Source organism: Carassius auratus, chromosome 3 (genome assembly GCF_003368295.1).
Source record: "Carassius auratus strain Wakin chromosome 3, ASM336829v1, whole genome shotgun sequence".
In the NCBI taxonomy this organism is placed as follows: Eukaryota; Metazoa; Chordata; class Actinopteri; order Cypriniformes; family Cyprinidae; genus Carassius; species Carassius auratus.
In genome coordinates, this window is record NC_039245.1 from 6825582 (window position 1) to 6841092 (window position 15511).

Consider the following 15511-nt stretch of genomic DNA (forward strand, 5'->3'; position numbering starts at 1 on the left):
CTCAGAGCGCAGTCTCCAGAGGCTATTTCTGGGCAGAGAATCGATTTGCATGTAGTGGAGTCTGGCTAGCTGGTCGATAGCAGCCTATTAAAGAGATGTACCTGCTCAGGCTGCAGTGCCACTATGTGCGGTCACTGGCTGGAGCCACACTATCTTCTGCTATGTAGAAGAGTGTGATTTGTGCTTCGTATTAGTAGGAATTCAATATGGCTACTTACACAATTGTCAATTTATTATAGACCACTGAGGCACTTTACTAATGTGTAGGGACCGACTTTCACAGAAGTAAACAAAACGGCTGAATTTAGAGTGTCTTATTAGAATACCTTCTATTTAGAGCAGAGTATTTTAGTTGCAGTATGTTCTGATCTGTTTGGAGTGTACAAACTCTGTTCGACTGTCACGTCATAGTGCTATGAAGGGTGATTGTTTAAGGTTGAGGTGTGGCCATAAGTAAAGTCAAGTTTTTGATGGAACACAAAAGGTGTGTTGACCTAAGCTGCTTAGACACCACCCAAATGGAGAACGAAGTATGCGCACTACCATTCAAATGTTTGGAATCAGTACATGCATGAAATTTATCAAAAGTGACAGTAAAGGAATGTAAAGGAATCAAATGTTTGTATTAAAATAGGAAACTGTTATTTTGGAATAATCCACAATTCTACTGCTTAACCGTATATTTGATTAAATGACTGCAGACTGAGTGCGCATAAGAGACTTCCTTTACAAATATTTAAAAAAATCGTACTGATCACAAACATTTGAACAATATACAATGGAAGTTGTTTTGTTAAAATACTTTCTATCCCAGCTTAATATGCAGAGACAACCAGAGGTTAACCGTTTGCAGCCGCATCCTAAAGTGGTTCCAAAACCTCTATGATTTGTTTCTTGTGCAGAACACAAAATAAGATATTTTAAGATTGATAAGTTCCAAACAGCTTTGGACCCCATTGAGTTCCACTGTATGGACAATCACAGAAACATTCTTAAAAGTATCTTCATCTGTGTTCCAAAGAAACAACGTTGTACAGGTTGTTGGAACAACTTTATGGTGAATAAATGATAACAGAATATTCATTTTTGTATGTACTGTCCATTTAAAGCTTTGCTTAGAATATTGATTTTTTTTTTTTGCCCTATGGATACATTGGACAGACAAACAAATTTTGATTTTATCAGCATTCAGAGCACCTACAATATGCTTCCCAATTTCAATCCAGATATTTACATTCCCCCTTCCCTCATGCATTGTGCTGTGAAACACTTTCAGAAACCTTCTGATATCCTGACATGTTCTCTCATTATGTATGACTGTATTGTATTGGTCAGCACCACTCCCTCCCCTCTTTACTGAAACACTTCGCCTGACCTTTAAAAGCAACTTTTCAATCTTACGCCTCATTTCCAAATCCACCTACCTTCCTAATACGGTACATTTTACCACTGATCTTTGGAGTAAGGGTTCAGAAAAAAGCCTGACACAAGCCTATCCTGCACCAGCCCTTGAATCCATTGGGGAAACATGTGGCACACACTTCAGCAAATACGGCTGTGTCTCAGACTCCGGGGACTCAAGGACAGTTTTGTTTTTATCACTCGATTCCCATCAATCCTTAGCACCCAAGGACAGAGTGTCCTGTGTGCAGGGGCTTCCCTCCAGGGATCGCCTGTTCCCGTGATTCATCCCCTCTCTCCTCTCATTTCGGCTAAAGCCAGAACTGTGTTGCGTTTAGTCACCCGCTTTGTCCCTGTTGGCCCGGGTGCTGTTACTCATGGCTTATTTTAGGCTACAATTCTGGCTACCACAGGAGGTGTGGCTTGGCCTTTAGACAGAGATGACACAAGCAATGCTCCCTGTCTTTAGACTTCAGTCTGTCTTCTAGCATGGAGACTTGGAGAAGCATGGAGAATTTGGGTGTCTGGATTGTCTTTCGTGTCCTCTGTCTGTTTAGGTGGCAGATTTATGACTAAAATTGTAATTTTGTAATTTTTAAAATACTTTGTATAACTGCAGGTCAGCCATTTGTCAGCAAAATGAACAGTTGTAAACATTCTGGTGCTTTCAGATCATTGTTCCGTTTTTTTCTTTTCTTTTTCTGAGCATTCCAACCAGCCCGCATAGCAACACTGACTCAGCCAATGGCGTGAGTTTGGGGCGGGACTATCTGTTCGACTGACCAGTGACAGATGACATGATTTTTCAGGAAACCTCTTTGTAAACAATCATTAATTTTGCAGTTCTTTTCAGTTATGTTAGTTCATTTCGATGGTAAATTACTTTAGTTTTGTCCCAGTTTTTGCAAAAACTTTTTTAGCTCTTTAAAATGGTTTGATTGAGCTGCTTGACTTATCAGCTTGAGACTGAACCAATGGAATAGTTTAGGGCGAGGGTGCCTGATTGTTGCTGGGCAAAAAAAAAAAAGAAACTGTCGCACATACAATAATTCTTGACAATAAACAATAACTAAAAAGAACTGCAAAATTAATGATTGTTTACAAACAGGTTTCCTGAACAATCATGTCGTCTGTCACTGGTCAGTCAAACAGATAGCTCCGCCCCAAACTCACGCCATTGGCTGAACCAGTGTTGCTATGCGGGCTGGTTGGAATGCTCAAACAAACAGAACAATTATCTGAAAGCACCACAGTGTTTACACTGTTCAGGGGGATTTTGCTGACAAATGGAATATATATATATATATATATATATATAGTAAATATGTATAATATTAACTTTAAAAAGTTCATTGTTATTAGTATTTTTCATTATAGTTATGTAATAAATGGTTTTAAACTTTATATTAACCTTTAGTAAAATAAAAATTTGGAGTATTATATTAAAACTTAATGTTTTAATGAAATCCAGAAACTTTTAAAACTTTTAGCTTAAAGGTAGAGTGCATCAATATTGCATTGTTCCACTGTGACACCTTTTCAAGATTTAATTTTGTGCATACTTTTCCTCACAGTTTCCATTCACTGTGTTTCATTGGCCGTCAAATTGTGTGCCTAATGTGGAATAGATTATTTAAACATGACATATGACAGTTTTAGAGATTTTACTCTTTCACTATTCAAATATATATTATCTGAGATGTAATCACCAGAATGGCTGCCGAGTGAACTGACTTGCTTTAAAAGGGACATTGACAAAATTAGTGTTTGGAAATCTGTTTGGAAACTTTCTTTTTAGTTCCTTTCATCGGCACTAAAAATTTAGACACCTTTTAATGTGGGTGAATTGTCTGGATGAAAGATATCTCTTGACATTTGAGTTTGGTGGCTGTTTTTCCATTATGCTATAGAGATTGGTGTCGTTTAGTGAAGGAGCCCATCTGCTCAGGATTTTTAGATTGCTATTTTGGACAGGTGTTGACATAAAGAATATACACAACTGAAAGTCACCCTGTTGAAAGATATACACACTTACTCAAGTGACTTTTGTATTACCGGTCTTGTACATATCTGTTTATATCTCTCTTTATTTCTATGTCCGTCTCTGTCTCTCTTTCTCCACCTCCCTCCCTTTCTTTTCTCATGCACACAGAAATACACTTTTTTCCTCCCCAAGACCTCCCAATGTATCTCATTCAGACCCCCATTGTAGAAGATTGTTTTCAGAGTTCAGCGGGTAGAGGTGCTTCATCTTGTGTCACTAGAGGGTGGTCCTATTTAGATAGACCAGGTTGAGGGGGGATGAGGGTGACCTTTAGCCTTTACAGGGTCATCACCCATTAAGATGTGATGGGTGGAAGTCACTAGTCACCCTGCTATGACAATTTGTCTTCTATAATATTTTCTTTCTGTCTCTCCAACTGCTCTTTTCAAGCTCAATCTGCCCCCCCCCCCCCCCCCCCCCCCCACAAAAAAATGGTGATGCCCCTATTTCATTCTTTCAGATTGAAGCCCACATATCTCTGTTGTTTCCCCCGATCTCTTTTGTTCTTTATCCGGCTCTCTCTCTCTCTCTCTCTCTCTCCCTCAACAGACAGCTAATAAATTCCAATGTGTCTGGCAACCTTTGGCATATCAGCTTTAAGAAAGGCAGTTTCTTTCAGTTTGATCAGAATTTGAAAAGCCTGGAGTCAGTCATGGGAACTGTGGTCTCATGACTGCTCTGCGTTCTTGTGTAATTGTTATGTAATGACAGGTGTTCTTTCAAACTGCGTAGCTCCATAGCAGTTAATTCATGGAAAGCAGTTTCTGTTCAGCAACACTGTCATCATGTAATCCTAAAAACACGAGTGATGTGATTAAACGACACCACTGACTAGAAAGCGGATTACCTATGGGTAAAAATAAACCCATTCAACCAAGAGTGACATCTACAGTATACGGTAATGAAACTCGCAAGCCTGTCAAGAACAAAATGACCTCAAAAGGTAAAGGAAAGAGTGAGTAATTATTATTACAATACATTTTTATAAGAAAAACAAAGCCTGTATTTAGGAATATAATGTTTGTTTGTTTTTTTTCATTATGACATTATACTGAAAATGAAGTAGCCTACTTTTTACTACAATTCTCATTATCTCAATGTGAAAAAAGTCTGAGACCACTAACAAAAATAATACAAGTATTTTATTAAAAGTATGAAATACAGCTAAAAGTATTTCAATATGGTCTTTTGTACCTGACTGTAGAATGTCTATAGTATTTATACCTCATGTCAGTTATTGTGTGTGTGTGTATGTGTGTGTGTATATATATATGTATATATATATATATATATATATATATATATATATATATATATATATATATATATATATATATATATATATATATATATATATATATATATATATATATTGTATCCTGTAATCATGCTAATTTTAACCCAGGTGTTATTCCAAAATGTAATGCTATAACACTGAATGTTGTTAAAGCCTCTTTCTGGCTTGTGCTTGATAGAGATGTCAAAAGCCTGGAAGAGCTCCCATCAACAAGAGACACTTGACTTTTAATATAACAGAAATAGAAGGAATCTGGTGGGTTGGGAACATTGTGTTTCACTGCACTAATGCTGTCACCCTTTTAAAATGTCATGCACTCTCACCATCTGAAGGTCAGGATGGGTGACGGGACCACTGTTGATAGCAAGAGCACTCGGACAGGACAGGTGACCTGCTGACAAAGCTTGCTCATGTTTGTCAGGCTAGGAAGATGGCACATGTGGCCTTAGCGCTGTGTGAAACGACATTTCAGTGTCCCTGAGCAAACGGCTCTTGAAGGCGCATCACTGGCACCTTGTTTCAGAGTTTGAGTTGAGAGGGAGTGGACAGGTAACTTTGAACCAATCAGATTCTTGTGGATTGATGAGGTCAGATTTGGCAGACAGTGCTTGATATAGGCTGGATTATTTCTGCTATTTCTGTAGCTAAAATACTAGAGCATTTGCAATGCCAAGTTATTGTTGTTAAACCACATACAAGTTGTCAAATGAGAAGAGAAAATGCAGTAAACTTACACAAATGTACAAAAGGAAGTGTGCATCTATATTTTCACTCCAAGCTTGCTGGATTAAGAGAGCAAGTTTTTGAAGACAATCTTTCTGGTACACACACATTCACATATACACTACCTTTCCTTCACTGTCACATTTTTCTTACGAAGCATTCAAATGCAATAAGCGTGAGCACATGATGAGACAGGAAATGTCAGAGTAAGACAAGTCAGGCTCTTCCATCTCTTGTCTTACTGCTGTCTCCTCCTCCTATTTATCAGATGTGTGGCTGCAGTCCCCCTGATGAGTTTGACCTCTAAAATAAGCTTCAGAGATCCATGAATCAAGACCTTCAATATGTGTGAAACACATGACTGTTTGTTGTCACCTCCTTTATAAATCACAAAGCCGTCACAAGATGACAAGCGATTCTTTTAAGCGAGTTCACCTGAATATTCTTTGACAGGAGAAAGAAGCTTTGAAGTCCATGAATGAAATATTCAGTAATGCGTCATATGTTTTACAATAGATCAACACTGAGGATGGTGGGAAAGAGATATGTAATGTTATTTGTGGCCTTTAATTTGATTTGTTTGGGGTTTTTTTTTCTTAATAAATATACTCAAGCCAATAATTGATATTTTTTATTACATTTTTCACATTATTATTTTTGAAAATGTTTGATTTACTACAGTGCAAACAAACAAAACTCCGTGATTTCCACCACCGAAATCCAAACTCCGAACAAGCTAAGATCACAACATGTGACAGTTTTGAATAACTTCTCACAAATTTTTACTGTAATATGTGACTGATACTGAATAGATTTGTAAGTTTAGATTTTTAAGTTAAAAATCATGAAGCTTGCAAATTTTATGTGTTATATTCTACTTCCTTTTTCAGTCCAAGCGTCTTCCTTAAAGAATAAATAAAATGAAATATCTATGTCGGTTTCAATTAGTGTGGATGAGTGCTGGAGCAGAGAAAATATACTAAACCGCTAAATCCTGTTCTCTTTTTCTCTTTCAAGTGTTTCTCTCTGGTGTGGTGCTGTTCCTCTGACTGTCTGAAGAGATTTAAGACGGAGAAATCCAGCAGCAGGTAACTCTACTCAGTCATTAAGAGCGGTTTTATTTGGCCCCTTCTTAAAGGCTTCAACAGCCGGAGAAATGGAGAATAAATGAGGTAGGCGTCAAAATGGACTCATGTCATATTTTATTTCCATGTAGCTTCTAATCAGATTGTAGCATCTTAAAGAGCGTTTCGAAAGCCAACCAGGATATGAGCTTCATGTGGAGTCTGTTTCCCTCCGCCAAAACCCATCAAAATAAATCATGTCACTCTTAGTCGCACGGCACAGATCTGTTAGCGCAGATGCAGAATGCTAAAATGGAAACAAGTCTTTCTGAAAATGAACTAAGATGACTTTGGGCATAGATTTGGGTGTGGATGGTTGAGACGTAAATATCGGTTTAAAGACCCATATTTAAAGTGACCACAGATGTATAATACAATTATTGAACATTTATAAAAATGCAGTGTGAGTGTGCACTTTGCTTATGCTTGATGCCCAAAAGCTTTTTTTTTATTTTCTTTTTTCTCGTTGAAAATTATTGGTTCAGGGTTTCTGGAAGTCTTAAAAAGTCTTAATTCGGCCTTCCACAGGCCTAAAAAGAGTTGAAATCGGAGCGAAAAGACTGAAATTTATAAAGTCATGGCATTAACATCTAATGCACTGCAAAAAAATAAGATAAAATGTAAATACGTCCTCATTATATTTTTGTTTTGTTTTCCAGTGCAAATTTCAAGACATCTTAATTTTTTTTTTAAGAATAATCTTACATCATTTTATTCGTCTTCTGTCAGTGGGATGAAAGCTTATTTTCCTTTTGAAATAAGTTGATTATTCTGAGTACATGGGCAGAGATTTATTCTAGTTTTAATGAAAAACTTAATTTGATCAATGTCTCATTAAACAAGACTTCTTATTTTATGCCATTTCACTTCTCAAGTAAATGCATCTTCATTTGTAAAGAATCCTTCGACAAATTCTTAGACATCTGCACTGGAAGATGACAAAAACACAGAGAAAGAATGTCACATTTTGACTGTGTGCATCAGAAGGTACAGTAAAGTCAATATCATTATGACACCTTGGACCACAAATCCAGTCTTTAGTATAAAGGGGTGTATTTTTAACAATTGCAGTGTTGTTCTGGTGCCCATTGACTTTCACTGTGTAGATAAAAACTGTTCTGATGAAGAAAAAAAGATGTCATAGATGTTTGAAAAAAAAAAACATGAGGATGAATGCATGATGGAAGACTTTGAGTCAACTATATTGCTTTAATTTTGAATGGCACTATATATTTGTTTCCAAGAAGGATTTATGAATACATCAAATTTTTAGTTACCCCTCCCTCAATACATCTCCAGTGCAATTCACAAGCCATTTAGTTAGTTCTTGATAATAAAAAGGAGCATAATGAGCCCACAATGCCTTGTCAGCTCTTAAAAAAAGGTCGCAAATGATCTATTGTCTCTTTCGTTCATTAGCATTTAGTTAACATCCTTTATAAGATAAAAACAAGTGGTTTCTCCTCTCAGAGTGGTTCGCCTGCGGATCTGCAGAGCGCGCATCACCCCAAACACTTCAGTGTTATCTTCTCTACTTCCTCCTCGTTCCCACTGGGACTCTCGTCTTTGCTTTGAAGTGGCTGCACTTGAAAAAGACATCTCATGCAAGCTGAGAGGAGTAATATAAAAAAACGTCATGAGGAGATTGGTTTTGGCTGCTCGAGTTAGAGGGATTTGTGGGTCAGACTCAAAAACTGTGCGCAACAGCAAAAGGATGTAATTGTTGCCGTTGCTCAATATCAAGCGTGTGCCGTTGTGAGAAAAACTTCTAAGCGATGGCAGGAGAACCCCACACGGTACCTTGTCTGTCTCTTCTGGCCCACTTAAAATAACGAGACCTCCCTTCTCATTTGGTTGTGAAAGCATCGCTCAGTCTTGCCAGTGTGTGTCCTTTCATGCATACGATCTGGCAAACAAGTGGATCTTTTGACCCTATAGCTTGTTTGCATATATAGTAAATGCTTTAATGTGCTCGCTCTGCTCGGTTGCTGCTTGCTTCTTTAAATCAGCCTATTTTAGTTGATGTTAAGTGAAGCCAAGGGGTAATGACAGCGCTGGCAGGCACACTTGCTCTTCTTTGCGGCGAGAATCAAAAAGCAGGCTGCAGCTTTCTGCCATTTTCAGTATCTGACACAAGCAATCGTTTTCTATCAGACACCAGGGATTTCATCTGGAATAATATGATGATGCTACGGGCTGTCATAATGAAGGATTGTATGATGGAGGCTTGTTTTGGCACATAACAGCTGGCTGACATCTATTTAGGTAGCCTGCTTTTTTTATGCATGTTCTGCGATTTGTAGGGCTTGTTGAATTTATATGGTTTTGGAACTGTATGGTTAATAAGAGGTGATGTGTTGTGATTGCGGTCGATATTAATTGGAGTCAAAATGCATGGTCAAGCCTTGATGAGTTATGTCTTCATTATGAAAAGCAGGCAAGATATGTTCAGGTTTTAAGAATGTATTTAGTAATATTGTATGGATTAACAGTTTTTTGTTTACATAAAGCTACCAATGTGTTTTCTGAAATGTTAGTGTGATTCATGTGATCACACATTTGAAAAATTCACAAGTTGTCTCATCCTGTGCCAACAATAACACATTCACACAGGAGACATAGGAGAGTTTTATTGTCAAAAAAAATTCAATATTAATTGGCCAGTAAGTTTTCATCACCTATTGACTGGGATAAAAAAAAAATCTGTTTTATTAATTCACTTTTAATTTTTGATCATCTTTAAGCTAAGAGTTCCTGTGAGTGACCTGCAGGAAATGGCAACTCTATGTAAATATTATACATAATTTAATATCCTCATAATAATATCATATGTTTTAAATAATTATATTTCAACCCATTTTTGCATATGTATTTGACATAAGTGCATCAAATAAAAAAATTAAAAAATGAAGGACAACGTATCTGTGGCCTAATATCATTTTCAGCTATTTGTCCTGTTCTCTGTGTATTTTGCTAGTTCAACCATGCATTATTTTGGAAAGAAAAGTAACAGACCAACTGGCAAGTCAAAGCTCAACCGTACCGTTATTTAGTGTTTGAAAACATGTTACTTTTGGATTCTGAAGACTTTAGGGCACATGGAATATTTTTTCTCTCTCAATGCATCCGTATTTCTCATCCAGATAACTTTTAAGGTGGGAAAGGGTTAAAAGTTGTAGACTTGGTTTATGGGGAGGCATGCAGTTTGCGCCAAAGCCATCTGAGGGGGTTTGGTTATTGCCGGTAATAGCATCATTAGGGGGAGAAGCGTTCCAAACCATATTAAAGCCTTATAGCTGTATCAGTCATGTGAAATGATATGCCTTTGTTACGCCAGAGTCAACCCACCGTTTCATCTACCTAACCCAGAGATATGGCTTTCATTGCTATCGGGCCCTCTGCTGTGATAGATGATGCAGTTTCATGTGCCAGCGGAGGCATATGTCTCTGCTTTTCACTTGTTTTTAATTAGCTTTCTGATCAGTGGCGGCTGGTCAATAGGGGGCGCTGGGGTGCCGCCCTCCTAGAGTTAGCCAGGGAAGAAGCTCACTTCGACATGTAAAAAATAAGTGAAATACATATTGCGAAATAATCACGAAATTGCTTTTTCTTTACTCATACTATTTCTGTGTATATTTAAGCACCTATTAAAAATACATAAAAAATAAAAACTCTATTTTGTTTGTTGTGTGTATTCGGTGCGCCGTAAAAATGGGCGTGACCATTTGTAAACTCTATGTGTGTGTGCTATTGGATGGGCTAAATGCAGAGCACGAATTCCGAGTATGGGTCACCATACTTAACAGTATGTCACGTCACTTCACTTTTTCACTTCTTCATTAGCAGTGTGAATCAGTTTTTTATTTTTTATTTTTATCACTAGCTGCCACTGTTTCCAGTGCTAATCAGGATGATTTTATTGAGTCCATCCTCACTCATTTTCCCTGGTATCATCTCAAAAACAGATTGATGAAAAGAAGAATGTTTACTCATGCACTTCGGTGCGATGATATATAACTCCCAGTAAGATCTTTCCTGTTTAATTTTGAGATAAGGTGAAACAGTTCGACCCTCCATGCTAAATCTCTGCACGTCGGCTTCGAAACCGGTGCACTTTAGTGTGGTTTCGGCGAAATAGTGTGAGAAGATATTCCTCTATCTCTCTCTCTCTCTCTCTCTCTCTGGAGTGGAAGGAACTGAAGGGAGGTAAGGTATGCATGAGGGGGAAAGGTTTCCTCTCTCTTCAGTTAGGGTCATGTGAGCCACTTGACGGATAAGCTTTGGATGCTGCGGGCTGAAAGCGCTAGAGGCGCAGTGCTGATTAAAACTCAGACTGCTATCAATCATCTGCTCTCCCCCCTCTGCCCCGGTCTCTTCCACCCTCCTCCAGCGCCGTCTTCCTCGTATTACTCTCTGGTGTGGGCGCCACGTAACAGATGGGTTTCCCAGAATCCAATAACGTTCAGTGGGGTAAAAGCCATTTACATGTGCCCATCACCCTCCTACAGAAGATACCCTTATTCCTTACAGTGTGAGTAGACCTCTGTGTCATGCATCTCTCTCTCTCTCTCTCTCTCTCTCTCTTTCTCTTTCTTTTCTATCCTTCTCGCTTTCACAGACCAATGTGCTAATTTCCCTCAGCCAGTCCTCTTATCTTTTCATGGTGTTAAATATACAATGCTTCTATTTACATTTTAATTTTACAATTTGTATGATTTTAATCATTTTCCAACCTAAAATCAGCAAGCTTTTATTTTGATGGGTTGCCGGCAAGTAAGAGCGTAAGTGAAGACAAATGTGAAGCATGTCAGTGAACGAAATGTCAGTTTTGCATTTTGCTGTGAAATGGCAGCGCTTTCAGTTTGAAGGGAGATCGTAGTTAGTCGAATTAAAATGGTGATTGTGCATTAACTGATGTCAACCATGTTGGTGCGTGAATGAGTGGTCTGAACTTTTTTACACAGTGCATTTTTTTATTTTGGTCACACATGCACGCTAGCGCACCACTTATATGTGCCCCGATCATGACTCTTTTACACTAACAGTGAATCTGAATCTGACCAGGAGCTGTCAAGATCCAGAAATCATAATCCATGACTTTTTTTTGCTGTTCCAAGTCTTCATTTCACAGCTTTTTGTAAGGAACAGACTGACAAACTCATTATTTGCTATAAACTCTCAAATCTTATGAAGTTGTTTAAATTTGACACAATGGAAGAAATGACACTTGGCATCATTGACATCAAACCTGGTATGACATGACTTAACATATACCACTGTTCTAATAAAAAGACATATTTAAAAAAAATATTAAAATGTTATTTCAAATTTCTGTTCATCAAAGAATCCTGAAATAAAATGTATCACAATATCTGCAAAAAGCAGCATAGATGTTTTCAGCATTGATAATAATAAGAAATATTTTTTGAGCAGCACATAAGCATTAGAGAATGTAACACTGAAGACTGGAGTAATGGAAAAGGCACCTTTGTCATCACAGGAATAAATTACAGTTTATTAAAATACAAAACTGTTGTTTCAAATTGTCACTATTACATTTTTACTGTATTTTTCAGCAAATAAATGCAGCCTGGGAGATTATAAGAGAGTTCTTTCAAATCTTAAGGATCCCAGACTTTCGAATGTTAGTGTACACATGTGAATGAGATTTCAAATCTCTGATAATCTTTTAAAATAAATTTTAGTGTCTTCCTCAAATAAAACCTCTGCATGATTCAGAAATGCATTTATCGCCATTTTTCACCAGCCTCAACATTCTCTGTTTCAGAAGAAAGTCAAGGCTCTTGGTAAATGTTGACCAAATGTTCACTTTTGGGTGGACTAAGATATTTAGAATTTCAGGATCTTCATTTGTAAATAAATACATTTTGTCAATGTGTGCCAATTTGTAATCTCTGTATGTGCCCTGAAGGTCATGTTCAGCTTGCTCTTGTTTGTTCCACTGGCTCATATAATACAGCATGGTTTGCACTTCCTGGGAATTTATCTAGATCGATGGAGGCACTTCTTTTCTGCTGGTTTGCAAAATGAGAAAGGTGAACATAACTTTTGCAGTTAGGGCATGAGGTCAAGAATTTGGTTTCTGTCTCATTCTGTGTGATATAAGAGCTCAGCATGCTTCTTTGTAACCAGTTTCTCTCTCTCTCTCTCTCTCTTTCTTGCTCTCATTTTCTGAGTCCTGGTGGCCTGTTTTTGAAGCCCCTCAGTAATAGGATTATGTGTGCCATGGCTGACTTTGTGAGAAAGAAAAAAAAAGATAGAGATGACAACACACAGTGTTCAAGATGGACACAATTGGAAAGACCTTTAAATAAAAAAATCACCTAGTAACAAGAGTACACCGTTGGGTTTCAGGGAAATTGTCTAGGTGGGAGATCACAGAAAAAAGGGCCCAAAAGACAGAAACAATGCATGAAGACAAAAGTTTACCATAGAAACATACTCATACCCAATGGTCTATATACTGTGTATATATTGGTCCATATATGTCTTCATTATAGGATATAGATATTTAATTCCTCTGGTAAATATGTACCATAACAATGGGAGCATTGGAATTTGGGACACACTCTTATCTTTGATGGATGCTACTAATCTTACTGGCCACCCACAGATAAAACACACACACACCATCCAGCCAGTAACTTTTCTCAAATACTGTGTGTGTGTAATTGGCATCATGGAAGTGTACAAAAACCATAGTAACACATGATCCTTTTTGGAAGGATATAGGGCTGCTTCTGACATGCAGGCTGCAGATGCATGGAGTGAATAGTGATCATGTGTGTATCTATAGATCAAGCCTTTCTTCCTTTCTAATTGAAACGCTCCCTTGGCGCGCTCTATATGCATGACGTATACATGCATTTAGCTCTCTCTCCCTCATAAAGGTGATAGTTCTCATTTAGTGCATAGATTTATTACCTCTGCTCATCTCATACCTATAGTAATGACCTTTGAAACTACCTCCCCTCTCTCGCTCTCCAACACCTCCCTCTGTCCCACTTGTCTCCTTTACCACATGTCTGCAGTCTCAATTCATTTCCCTTCATTTCATTTGGCTGTCTTAATGGACGAGGGGAAGGGGAAATAGAGCCCATTACTGGGCTATGGACTTTCATCATCTCTCTCGTTCTCTGTCTGCCCCACTTCTCCTCCACCTCCCTCTCTCTCTCATGGCTCTCTAATGACTAATGCTAATGAACAGAGACATCTTTAACAAAAAGACATTGGAGCAAAAAACAACCTTCGATTTCAGAGAGGAAATTGTGTTTTACGGTTCTCTCTCTCTCTCTCTCTCTCTCTCTCTCTCTTTCTTGGTTTGTGTGTGTGTGTAAGTGTGTGAATGAGTGTGACAGAACACATTTAGGATGTATATCTGATCTGTACATACATGCATGCATATTAAAACATGCTGGTTGGATGTCATTTGAATCATGGATGATGATAATACAGAATCTGAGTCTGTGTGTGAGAGAACAGAAGGTCTGGCAGATGAGGGAAATGTGCAATAACAAAAGGTCAAGGTTTGTGGCCTAAGATTCAGGAACCTTGACCTTTGCTACAGGCATAACTGAGAGAGACATGTGGACCTACTTTAGGAGCTTACACACACACACACACAAACACACACAGTTTCCCTTTCACTTTCCATCGTTGTCTGTTTTCATCGGTCCATGTCTCCTTTAATCTACAGAGGTACAGACTGCAACTGTCAACAGTATTTATTACACATTATCATCCCTAACTACAACCCTGCAACAGAATTGCCCATAAAATATATATCCATAAGTTAACCTAAAACATGTCCAAAATTTTCCATTAACGAGTATTTAACAAAGCACAACTTCAGTACGTATACTGTGGTTCAGAGGTTTGGGGTCCGTCTCAATTTTATGAAAATATAGGAAAAACAGTGATACTGTGGAATATTATTACAATTTAAAGTCTGCTTTAGCAATACTGAAAACAGGTGTGCTGCTTAATATTTTTGTTGAAACTCTGATTTTCTTTTTTTCATTTCTTATTTCATTAAATTTTTTTTTTTTTTTGTCATTTATCGGTATAGCTGTAGCTTAAAAATAATTACCAGCTAGAACTTATGATATCTGCGCATCTCCAAAAGCACTATTTTGTTGAGCACACTTTAGCACCATGTATTTAAACATTACATTTTTAGTCATCACTTATCTTTTTATGGTTACAGAATATCAATGATCGCAAAAATTACAAAAATAAAATAAAAATACTCCCACCCACACACATAGTAACATACAAAATCAGGGTCGACTGCTCTCTTGATACAAACAAACCAAAACCACCGGGAAATAAACCACCTTTATAAAGCACTCCCTAATCTGATAGACATCCACTCCGCACATAGATATAGATATGAAAGCTCCCTCAATACACATATGCAGCCAAACTGTACAGTCAGACACAAAATTATGTGTGAGGGGAGGAATATTAGAGTGAAAGTGGCACTCTTTCCATTTGAAAACTCCTCTGGGGACACTTAAGTGTGCTGCAAGAAACATCGGGCCAAAAGCCCTTGGAATCAGACCACACATTAAAGGGGAGTAAACGTAAGAGTATCTTTCAAAATAAAGAACTGGGTGTGTAAACATACTGCAAGGCAAGTAGAGGGAAAAAATAAAGGGAATTGGCAACCATCCTGACAGATTTTAAGGAGTAAGTGGTTGGATTGAATAAGCCAATGGAAGTTTAGAGTAAAAATAATTCCTAAAGGATCTGGCCGCTGTCTAGACCACAAATGTAGGGGGTTTTGAATGCCGTCCCTGAGGACTTCCTGGACTTGGACTGCAGGATTCATTGATTAGCATTTGTTCAAGGCCAGAAGGGTCAATACATTGTATTTGGCATGGTCATGTCTACAAGCAC

The 15511-nt window shown here is 37.9% G+C and overlaps 1 protein-coding gene across 3 annotated transcripts in view; it reads left to right on the top strand.

The window, feature by feature from the left end:
- Window positions 1-15511, top strand: part of LOC113045332 (retinoic acid receptor alpha-B) — a 104145-nt gene that overhangs the window by 23113 nt on the left and 65521 nt on the right. For all 3 annotated transcript variants that reach the window (XM_026205667.1, XM_026205657.1, XM_026205675.1), the window contains exon 2: window positions 6483-6553. The gene's annotated coding sequence lies outside the window, so the exon portion shown is untranslated. The remainder of the gene's footprint in view (window positions 1-6482; window positions 6554-15511) is intronic.